This window comes from Hyaena hyaena, unplaced genomic scaffold, assembly GCF_003009895.1.
Source record: "Hyaena hyaena isolate Hyena2069 unplaced genomic scaffold, ASM300989v1 scaffold_567, whole genome shotgun sequence".
In the NCBI taxonomy this organism is placed as follows: Eukaryota; Metazoa; Chordata; class Mammalia; order Carnivora; family Hyaenidae; genus Hyaena; species Hyaena hyaena.
Window position 1 is genome coordinate 476839 of NW_024081200.1, and position 12140 is coordinate 488978.

Consider the following 12140-nt stretch of genomic DNA (forward strand, 5'->3'; position numbering starts at 1 on the left):
ATTTTTAGAGTCTCCTCTGTGTCTCCTTTTCATATTTGTCAGTACTTGATAAGATAGTAGTAATAATACTGAGAAATTTTTATTCTGTAATTGTTGGGATGTAATAGTCAGGGATCTCCAGAGAAACAGAACCAATTGGCTCTATATACATAAATACACATATACATACATATAGGTTATTATATTAAGGAATTAACTAATGCAATTGTCCGGGCTCGAAAGTCTCAAATCTTCAGAGCAGGCAGCAGGTTGGACATTTCAGCAGGAACTGATGTTGCAGTCTTGAATTGGAAAGCAGTCTGGAAGCATAACTCTTTTTGTTTCGAGATTTCAATCTTTTCTTAAGGCTCTTAACTGATTTGATGAGGCTCACTCACATAATAGAGAGTAATCTGCTTTCTTCAAAGTCTACTGATTTATATGTATGTGAGCTTCATCTTCTGTGGGTAAGTTTCTTAAAGTTAGATATTATTTTCAGATATCACATCTAAGAAAACCTCCATAGCAACATCCAGATTGGTATTGGACCAAAAATTGGGCACTGTGGCCTACTCAAGTTGACACATAATGTTAAATGAGAGAACATTTTACCCTAATCCTTAGATCTTGTTTCTCTCATCGATTGACAACAGGCAGCGTTAACTGCCTATATTTGGCCTGCATGACAGCTGCCAGCAGAGGGCAACCTCAGGCGCGAGTTTTTTAGGGTCTCACGTCTATGCCTGATCACAGATGCCTGTGTCATCTGCAGACCCCCAGCACCCACACCACCTGGGAGAACTGTACAGTGTCAGACTCCATCTTAAATACACTAAATTAGAATCTGCATCTTAACAACATCACCAGGACGTTACTGGGCACAGGAAGCAGCTACAGGGCTCTTCCCAGGGAATTCTGTGCAAAGAAGTCTTTATGTTCCACACGGTCTACTTTTCAGATCTTCCTTCTTTATACTTTTTACCTGCACTATGAGTGCCCATATAACCTGTCTGAGGGTAGAGAAAAGATCTATTTAGTTGGCATTTTCTGCTTTTTTTTTCTATCTCTACTTAGAACACTGGGACCTAACAGAGATGAACATGTCAGAAGGCCTACAAAACATGAGAAGTAAGCACAGCCTCAACTTTACTATAAGCCATCAAAGAAAAGGCAGCATGGTAGAAGGTAGACTGTACCACCCTAATAGGAGAGAAAGGTTTTTAATGTGAGTGTAACAGTTTTGAGCCATGTGACCTTGAATAATGTTTTATGTTTGGCTGCAGTTTCCTATCTATATATTGAGATGTTTGGATTAGTTCACCATCTTTGAGCTGAATCCAACCTCTAATATTCTGCTATCAAATAAGATAATGTATATGAATGTACTCACAACCTGCCAAAGAGCATGTGGAGAGGTAAAGTAATAATGAAGAGGACTGTTTGGTAGAGCATCAAAGTATTCTCACAGAAAAGACAGATCACCAAATCCTGAAATTCCATTTTTAAAGATTATGAAAAATTCAGCATCAAAAAAATCTATATGAATCAATGAAACAAGAGGTTTTCTTTGGGTACAAAATGGAGAAAGAATGTATGTGCTTTGAATCAGATGGGAGAAGAATGGGGATTTTGGGAGGGGATAGGATGGCCCAGAATTAGGTTTATGGGGTCCACCAATCATAGTTTGGCTAGTGCTAACCATGTATACATAGTTATATAAAAGGAGGTGCCAATCCAGGGTATGGACTGAGTGGTTTTAGATGAGCCAAGATATATGATTCTGATGTAAAATAAGCAATAACCAGTTTTTAGAGTCTCAGATTTAACTAAATCCAAATTCTTACATGATCTCACTTCTTATTGGTATTATAAACACTAGGATCTTGGATAGTGTTATTGTAATTTAAGTCTAGAAAAGAAAGCTCCTGGAAGGACTGAAGACTTGACTGGTTACGAGTTGAAGCAGTATTATTCATGCATTCACCTAGGTACCCTGACTCCAGTGAGGGATTTTTGACTTTCCTTCACTAACCATATCCACTCAGGTAATACTCTAGTCCCAGATTTATCCTGACTTTCTCCATGTTTCTCCATTTATTAGACTACTACAGATGAGAGACCAGACTGCTATCACCTCTTACCTGGATGACTACAATAACCTGCAAACCAGCCTTATTATTCACCCCTACTGCTCTACAGTCCACTTCCACATAGCAGCCAGCTGGATCTTATTACATTTAGAATCTTATCACGTCGTAATTTTTAAATTTTCTATAGCACTTAGAATTATATCCAAACCTCTCTCTGTCGCATATCTTCTCTCTAAAATCACTTATTTCAATTTCCTAATCATTCAACATCTTTCAGACATACTGATCTCTATCATTCCCCACATACCAGATTCTTATCTGTGCAGGAGTCTCCCTACATGTTAGCATCTTCCCAAAATTTTCTCTGCCATTCTCTGCATGGTGAGCTGCTTCTCATCCTTGAGTTCTAAGGAGTCCACTTTATAGCAATCTTGGCCCAATCCTGATAGACAACACGTAACAGGTTAAATAAAGGGAAGATTAATATAAAGAACTTACTGGGTAACCTAGATGGCTCAGTTGGTTGAGAGTCCGACTCTTGATTTCAGCTCAGGTCATGATCCCAGGGTCGTAGGATCTAGCCCCAAGTTGGGCTCTATGCTGAACATGGAGCCTCCTTAAGATTCTCTCTCTCTCTCTGCAACTTGTAGTAATTTCATATACAGTTATATTCATTTTAAAAAGAAACAAAGTGTGAAATTCTCAAATTGTATGCATTAAATACGTGTAGTTTTTTATATCAATTATACTACAATAAAGCAGGTGAAAAAAGAAATAAATTATTCTACATTATATTATTTAAATAATTCTTAATTTGGGGGAAATAACCTTTATAGTTTCACAGGGCACAATGGTTACTGGATTCCAATTACTTCACCATGTCATAGAATCATAAAGCTATAAATCATTCAACAATAAAAAAATGCTCAACAATGAACGAATGTGCATGTATGAAGGAACATAGTCTGAAATACTTTTCATAGTTCTAAGCACTAGAACCACTTATATATAAAAATGTGGAAGACATTCTGGTCTTATAATACCTGACCACGTGGCAGATGGAAAGCAGGGAAATATTCACTCCTTTCAGGCATGAAGATTTTTTTTTTTCTGCACTCACCAATCATATCTGATGATAGCACCTATTTTTTGGTGATCCCATATTTCCTAGAAGTATGGTGCTTTGCTGAGCCAAAAGAGTCTATGGTTACTGATATTTGAGCATATGTTCCCTTTGCAAGGGCATCCATGTGAAGGTGAGGAAGCAACATCTTTAAAGGGCAAAAGGGTAATGAAAGAACAAGACGTGTAGGACAGAGCCTTGGATAATACTGAAGAGAGATGGATCAAAACAAGGGGTCAATGAAAGAGATAAAGAAGAAGAAGAATTAAATCAAGAGAATGTGATGTCATAATTCAAGAGGGGAGATGTTCAAGAATGAACATGTAATCAACAAAGTCAGTTGATGTTTCTGGATGACATGCTTACCATGTAATAAAATAAGACTCCTTCTGCCTTCATGATGGGATATGCTAAGAAAAGTGAGTACATTTGTGTGAGAAGAAAGGTTATATTTCATGTTACCTTAAAATACTTAAGTTCACTTTCCTATTGGAAGGAATTACTGTGGGAGGAAGGAAGTTGAATGGTGTTACAAAAAATTTATTTATCCAGTCACGTATATATATCCCAAATAGAATATACCTTCAGCACAGAACTAAGTAAGTTTTGTGAGAGGATGTTAATTTTAATTTCAAACTCCCTTGAAATGGTCCGCAAAAGAGGGAAGTAATCTACAGACGTCAAATATGTGTTATATAAAATTTACATTATCTATAACATTATCTACATATATCCTTTCTCACTAAAACAAGAAAATATCTTTATTTTTATTTTTTAAATATTTATTGTTTTGAGAGAGAGAGTAGGGGAGGAACAGAGAGTGAGAGGGAGAGAGAAAATCCTGAGCAGACTCTATAAGTTCAGCATGGAGCCCAACATAGGGTTCGATCTCACAAACCATGAGATCTTGACCTGAGCTAAAATCAAGAGTTGGACACTTAACTGACTGAACCACCCAGGTGCCCCAAAACAAGAAAAACATTTTTTTAAAAGAAGAGAAGGAACTTCCAGGGAAGATGCCAGAGTAGGAGGATCCTAATTTTACTTGGTCCTTGGGATACGACTAGAAAACACCCACATCAGGGTAAATAACCCAGAAAATGACCCAAAGACTGACAGAACAGACTACAGAGTTAAATGAAGAGAAGAGGCCCCATCAAAGATGGTAGGAAGGCAATGACATGGACAGGAGCTAAAGGAAGACATGGGACTGTCTGGGAGGGAGGAACAGTGTAGTATGAAGAGGGGAATAAAACAGATCCTCATACCAGACACCCCAGGCAGGAAGGTGAATTCCCATAACATTTGGCTTTGAAAGCCAGAGGGCCCAAAAATTTCAAGTTCTTATAATCAGAGCATGTGTTCGAGGAGCAGGGATCATTGGGAAACTTCTCCAGGAAAAAAAGGTGGTGGGCACCATTTTCCTCCCCGACTCCTCAGCCTAGATATATGGACATCTGTGGGAACCAGTGTAGCTCTAATACTCACTACCTAAATGGCTAATAGCATGCTCCATCTCAGCATCCTCCAGTGGACATGCTCCCTCCAGCCAGGCCTTAGTTCTAGGTGTCTTCCCACAGCAGAACTGCACAAAACTTGCTAACATCATATGCCCTGCCTCCACACTCTTCTGGGGATCCAGCCCCTCCAACTTAGCCTTACCTGGTCCCTAGTGGCTGCTGGTCCTCTCCTGTAGCAAATATGTGTGGAATTTCAGGTATCATGTACCCTGCCCCGACATTCTCCTGTGGACCTATCCCCTCCAATGAGCCCTTCGCTAGAGCCCATCATTCAAAGCAGTGCCACAAGACTGACAGTGTGCAAACAGCCCAGACAAGGCCAGCACCACTGCAAAGTGACTGCTACTCAGGAAGTAAGATAGCCACACACACTGTGGACCCAACTGTGTGCTGGGGATGGACACCTGGTCTGACTACAGGCCTCACCCACCAATGAAAGATTCTCAGGAGACGAAACAGGGAAAGGCACCCTGCAGTTCAGTGCTACTGCATCTCTGGCAAATGCCTAGTATGACTCAACTTAAGCCCAAGGCTGCCCCAGACTGGCCTACTAACAATACAGGGACAAAATCCTGCTCACAAGAAGGAAAGAGAGCCCCTGAAGAAGATTCGACTGAAGGCAAAAGCAGCACAGCCACAATAGTAGGGTGCACACAACACAGGAGACACTCTTGAAGCACCAGGCTCTGGTGAACAGGGAGCACTGCACTACAAGGTACTATAGGACCTCCTGTTCATAAGGCACTACTTTTAGGAGCAAGAGACATAGCTGACTTCCCTAACACATAGAAACAGATGCAGAGATTTAGATAAAATGAGGAGACAGAGGGGTATGTGCCAAATGAAAGAACAGGACAAAATCACAGTAAGAGAACTAAATGAAAGACATAAGTAATAGGTCTGATAGAGAATTTAAAGTAATGGTCATAAAGATACACACTGGACTTGAGAAAGGGGTGGAGAACCTCAGTGAGACCCTTAACAAAGAGATAGAAAACAAAGCAACCAATCAGAGATGAAGAACTCAATAACTGAAATTAAAAATACACTAGATGGAATAAATAGTAGACTAGAGGGAGCAGAAGAATGGATCAGTGACCTGGAGGACAGAGTAATGCAAAACAATCAAGCTGACTGGGAGAGGGACAAAAATTATAGAAAATGAAAATAGACTTAAAGAACTCAGCCACACCATTAAGCATAACATTCACATTATAGGGATCCTAGAAAGAGAAGAGAGAGAAAAGGCGGAGAAATTTATTTGAAGAAATAGCAGCTGAAAACTTCCCACATCTGGTAAAGAATACAGACATCCAGATCCAAGAGACACAGAGGCACCCCAACAAATTCAACCCAAGGAAGTCCACACTAAGACATATAGTAATTAAAATGGCAAAAAGTAGTGATAAAGAGAGAATTTTAAAGACAGCAAGAGAAAAGAAAGCAGTTATAAACAAGAGAAATCTATAAAGCCGTCAGTGTATTTTTCAGCAGAAACTTTGCAGGCCAGAAGAGAGTAGAACGGCATATTCAAAATGCTGAACAGAAAACGAAAACAAAAACAAAAAACAAACCTGCAGCCAAGAATAATCTATCCAGCAAGGCTACCATTCAAAATAGAAGAAGAGATAAAGAGTTTCCCAAACACACAAAAGTTAAAAGAATTCATGACCACTACACCATCCCTACAAGAAATGTTAAAGGGACTCTTTAAATGGAAAAAGAAGACCAAAAAGAGGAGCAAGAAAAGTAGAAAGAATAAAAGAAGCACAATAATTATACTTACAAAAATCAGACAAGGTAGTCACAAAATAAAAGGATATAAAGTATGACACTATATACCTAAAACATGGGGTGGGCAGGAGAGGAATAAAGAATAGATTCAAACTGAAGTGACCACCAACTTAATATAGACTACTAGATGCAGAAGATGTTATATACAAATCTAATGATAACCACGAATCAAAAACCACTAAGAGAGGGGCACCTTCACAATCACGTTAAGCATCTAATTCTTGATTTTAGCTCAGGTCATGATCTCAAGTTGTGAGATATGAGCCCTGCCTCAGGCTCCATGCTGGGTTTGGAGCTTGCTTAAGATTCTCTTTACCTCTCCCTCTGGCCCTCCCCTGCTTGTGCATCGTCTCTCAAACAAACAATCAAAAACCCACTAAGAGACATGCAAATAATAAAGAGTAAGGAATTCAAGTATATCATTACAAAAAGACAAAAAACCATGAAAGAAGACAGCAGGAGAAAAAAGGAACAGAGAACTACAAAAACAACCACAAAACAAGTAACAAAATGAAACTACATACATGTACGTACCTATCAATAATTACTTTGAATGTAAATGGACTAAAAGCTCCAATCAAAAGACATTGCATGGTTAAAGAAGCAAGATCTGTCTATATGTTGCCTAAAAGATACTTATTTCAGACCTAAAGACACAGGCAGATTGTAAGTGAAGGGATGGAAAAACCTTTATCATGCAATCAGAACTGAAAAGAAAGCCAGAGTAGCAATACTTATATGGGACAATACAGACTTTAAAACAAAGACTATAATGAGAGACAAAGGAGGATGCTGTATAATCATAATTGGGAACAATCCAACAAGAAGATAAAACAATTATAAATATTTATGCACCCAACATGGGAGTACACAAAGCAACTAATAACAAACATCAAAATAATCAATAGGAAAAAAATAATAGTAGGAATAGTAGAAGCCCCACTGAAATTATGGATAGATTATCCAAACAGAAAATCAACAAGGAAACAGTGGCTTTGTATGGCATATTGGACCAGATGGATCTAACAGATATATTCAGAATATTCCATCCTAAAACAGCAGAATATACGTTGTTTTCAAGTGCACATGGAACAGTCTCCAGAATTTATCACATATTAGGCCACAAAACAAGCCTCAACAACAAATTGAAAAAGATTGAAGTCATACCATCCATCTTTTTAGAACACAACACTATGAAATTAGAAATCAACCACAAGAAAAAGTTTGCAAGGATCACAAATACATGGATGTTAAATAACATGGTACCAAACAGAGAAAGGCTGAACCAAGAAATCAAAGAAGAAATAAGAAAATACATGAAGACAAGTGAAAACAAGAACACGACAGTCTAAACACTTTCGGATACAGCAAAAGCTATTCTAGGAGGAAGTTTATAGCAATAGAAATCTACCTCAAGAAGCAAGAAAAATATCAAATCAATAACCTAAGCTTATACATAAAGAAGCTATAAAAAGAATAAACAAAATCCAAAACCACTAGAGGGAAGGGTATAATAAAGATGAGAGCAAAAATAAACAAAATGTAAAGTTAAAACAACAAACAAACAAACAAAACAGTAGAGCAGATCAATGAAACCGGGACCTGGTTTTGAAAAGTTCAACAAAATTGATAGAACATTAGCCAGACTCATCAAAAAACGGGGGAAAAAAGGTAAAGTACTCAAATAAACAAAATCAGACATGAACGAGGAGAAATAATAACGGACACTAGAAAAATACAAAGCTTATAAGAGAATGTTATGAAAAATTACATGCCAACAAATTGGACAACCTAGAAGAAATGGATAAATTCCTAGAAACATATAACATACCAAAACTGAATCAGGAAGAAATACAAAATTTGAACATACTGCTGACTCGCAATCAAATTTAATCAGTAATCAAAAAACTCACAAAAACAAAAGTCCAGAACCAGATGATTCACAGGTGAATTCTACCACACATTTAAGAAGAGTTATAAGCTATTCTCAAAATTTTCCAAAAAATAAAAGAGGAAGGAAATCTTCTAAATTCATTCTATGAGGTCAGTATTACCCAACACTAAAGCCAGATAAGCACACTAGAAAGAGAAATAGAAACCAATATCTCTGATGAACACACATGAAAAACCCTCAAAAATATTAGTAAACCGAATTCAACAATTTTTTGTGATACAGCACAGTAACAAGAGAAAGCAAACCATGAGAGACTCTTGAATGCTGAGAACAAATTGAGGACTGATGGGAGTGGGGGGGGAGGGGGAGGAAGGTGATAGGCATGGAGGAGGGCACTTGTGGGGATGAGCACTGGGTGTTATATGGAAACCAACTTGACAATAAACTATGTAAAAAAATCCGTATGATCATTTCAACATATACAGAAAAAGCAGTTGACAAAATACAACATCCACTCATGATTTAAAAAATTCAACAAAGTAGGCTTAGAGGGAACATATCTCACCACAATCACTGCCATATATGAAAAGTCCACAGCTGGCATCATACTCAATGGTGATGAAGTGAGAGCTTTGCCCTAATGTCAGGAAAAAGCCAGGGCTGTTCACTCTTACCACTTTTATTCAGCATAGTACTGGAATTCCTAGCTATAGCAATCAGATAATAAAAAGACAGAAAAAACATCCAAATAAGTAAGGAACTGTCACTATTTACAGATGATATGATACTATAGAGAAAAAAGCCTAAAGACTTCACTAAAAAAGTACTAGAATTAATAAATAAATTCAGGGAGGTTGCAAGATACAAAATTAATACACAAAAATCCATTGAATTTCCTTACAGTAATAATGGAGTTGAAGAAAGGGAAATTAAGAAAAACAATCCTATTTATAATTACACCAAAAATAATAAAATACCTAAAAATAAACTTAAGCAAGGAGGTAAAAGACTTATACTCTGAAAACTATGAAACATTGATGCAAGAATTGAAGAAGACATAACAAATGGAAAGATATCCCATGTTCATGTACTGGAAAAACAAATATTGCTAAAATGTCCATACTACCTAAAACAAGCTATAGATTTAATGCAATCCCTTTTCAAAATACCAACAGCATTTTTCACAACAGAACAAATAATCTTGACATTTGCATAGAACCACAAAAGACCCCAAACAGCCAAAGCAATTTTGAAAAAGAGGAACAAAACAAAACAAATCACAATCCCAGAGTTCAAGATATACTGTAAAGCTATAGTAATCAAAACAGTATATGACTGGTACAAAAATAGACACATAGATCGTTAGAACAGAATAGAGTGACCAGAAATAAACCAGGAATTATATGGTCAATTAATCTTTGACAAAGGGGGAAAGAATATCCAATAGGAAAAAGACAGTCTCTTCAACAAATGGTAATGGGAAAACTGGACACCTCCACACAAAAAAATGAAACTGGACCCCTTTCTTACACCATGAACAGAAATAAACTCAAAAAGGATTAAAGACCCAAATGTGAGACCTGAAATCTTAAAAATCCTAGAAGAGAGCACAAGCAGTAATTTCTCTGACATCAACTGTAACGGCATTTTCCTAGATGTGTTTCCTGAGGCAAGGGAAACAAAAGCAAAAATAAAGTATTGGCACTACATCAAAATAAAAGCTTCTGTACAACAAAAGAAACAACAAAACTGAAAGGCAACCTACTGAATGGGAGTAGCTACAGTGGAAAACAGTATGGAGGTTCCTTAAAACATTAAAAATAGAAAGAGCATGCTATCCAGCAATTTGACTACTGGGTGAAATACCCCCCAAAATGAAAACAATAATTCGAAAAGGTATATACAGTTCTGAGTCTATGGCAGTGTTATTTACAATAGCCAAATTACGGAAGCAGCTCAAGTGTTCATCAACAGATAAATGAATAAAAATGTGATATATATATATTTGTATGTATATATACACATACACATATACAATGGAATATTACTCAGCCATAAAACAGAATGAAATCACACCATTTGCAACAATATGGATGGATCTACAGGAGATAATGAGTGAAATAAGTCAATCAGAGAAAGAAAAATACCATATGATTTAATTCATGTGTAGAAATTAAACAAACAAATAAATAAGCAAAGGAAAAAAAAAAAGAACAACACAGACTCTTAACTATAGAGAACAAACCAAGGTTACCAGAGGTAGATAAGGAGATGGGTGAAAGAGGTGATGGGAATTAAGATTATTATGATGAGCAGTTTGTGAGGTATAGAATTGTCGGTTATTATATTGTATACCTGAAACTAATATAACACTATCTTTTTTTAAAAATTTTTTAAAGTTTTTTTTTTATTTATTTCTAGGAGAGAGAGAGAGAGAGACAGTGTGAGCAGGGGAGGGTCAGAGAGAGAGGGAATCACAGACTCTGAAACAGGCTCCAGAATCATCAGCACAGAGCCCAATGCGGGGCTCGAACCCACGAACTGCGAGATCATGACCTAAGTGAAAGTCAGACACTTAACTGACTAAGCCACCCAGGCGCCCCAATATAACACTATCTTAACTATACTGGAATTAAAATTTAAAAAACAAAGAAGAGGGGGGAGGGGCAAGATGGCGGAGAAGTAAGGAGATCCGTACTTGCACTCGCGCCCATACCTCACACGGAAAAGATCTGAGGCCACTGGAAAAGTTATGAAACCTGAGAGATTGGGAGAAAAAGGACACAGATTCCACTGAGAAAGCCTTCTAACGGCTACCTCAAGAAACAAGCCAGAGTACACAAGGTGGAGAGTCCCAAATATCACTACGAATAGGAAAATAAAATAACCAAGGTCCCAACAAAAGAGACCAAGAGATACCATTAAAAAAACACTCTCTGAAAGGATAGACAGTCAAAGAGTCTTCTTGGGTACAGCAGCGCTCATAGGTGCAGACAGCATAACAGGTCTTTAAAACTAACAAGAGCCGGAGAGCTAACTAAAATGACGAAACGAAAGAGCTCTCCTCCAAAGAAACTCCAAGAAGAAATGACAGCGAATGAACTGCTCAAAACAGATATCAGCAGCATAACTGAACAAGATTTTAGAAGAATAATGGTAAAATTAATAGCTGGGCTTGAATAAAGCATAGGGGACAACAAAGAAACTATGGTTACAGACAGAATGGAAAATAAAAATAGGCATGAAGAATTAAAAAACGCGATAAATGAGATACATAATAAATTAGAGTCCTCCAATGCACGGATTGAAGAGGCAGAAAGGAGAATAAGTGATTTAGAAGACACCATTATAGAAAAACAAGAAGCTGACAAAAAAAGAGACAAACTGATCCAGGAACAGGAAAGAAGAATTCGAGAGCTCAGCGATACGGTCAAACGCAACAATATCCGTATCATAGGAATCCCAGAAGAAGAAGAGAGAGGGAAAGGTGCTGAAGGAGTCCTGGAACAAATTATAGCAGAGAACTTCCCCGACCTGGGGAAGGAAGTAAATGTGGAAGTACAAGAGGCTCAGAGGACTCCCCTCAGACGTAACCTGAATCGATCTTCTGCACGACATATCATAGTGAAAATGGCCAAATACAAGGACAAAGAGAGAATTTTGAAAGCAGCTAGGGAGAAAAGGGCCCTAACATACAAAGGGAAACCTATCAGAGTGGTGACAGACCTATCTACTGAAAC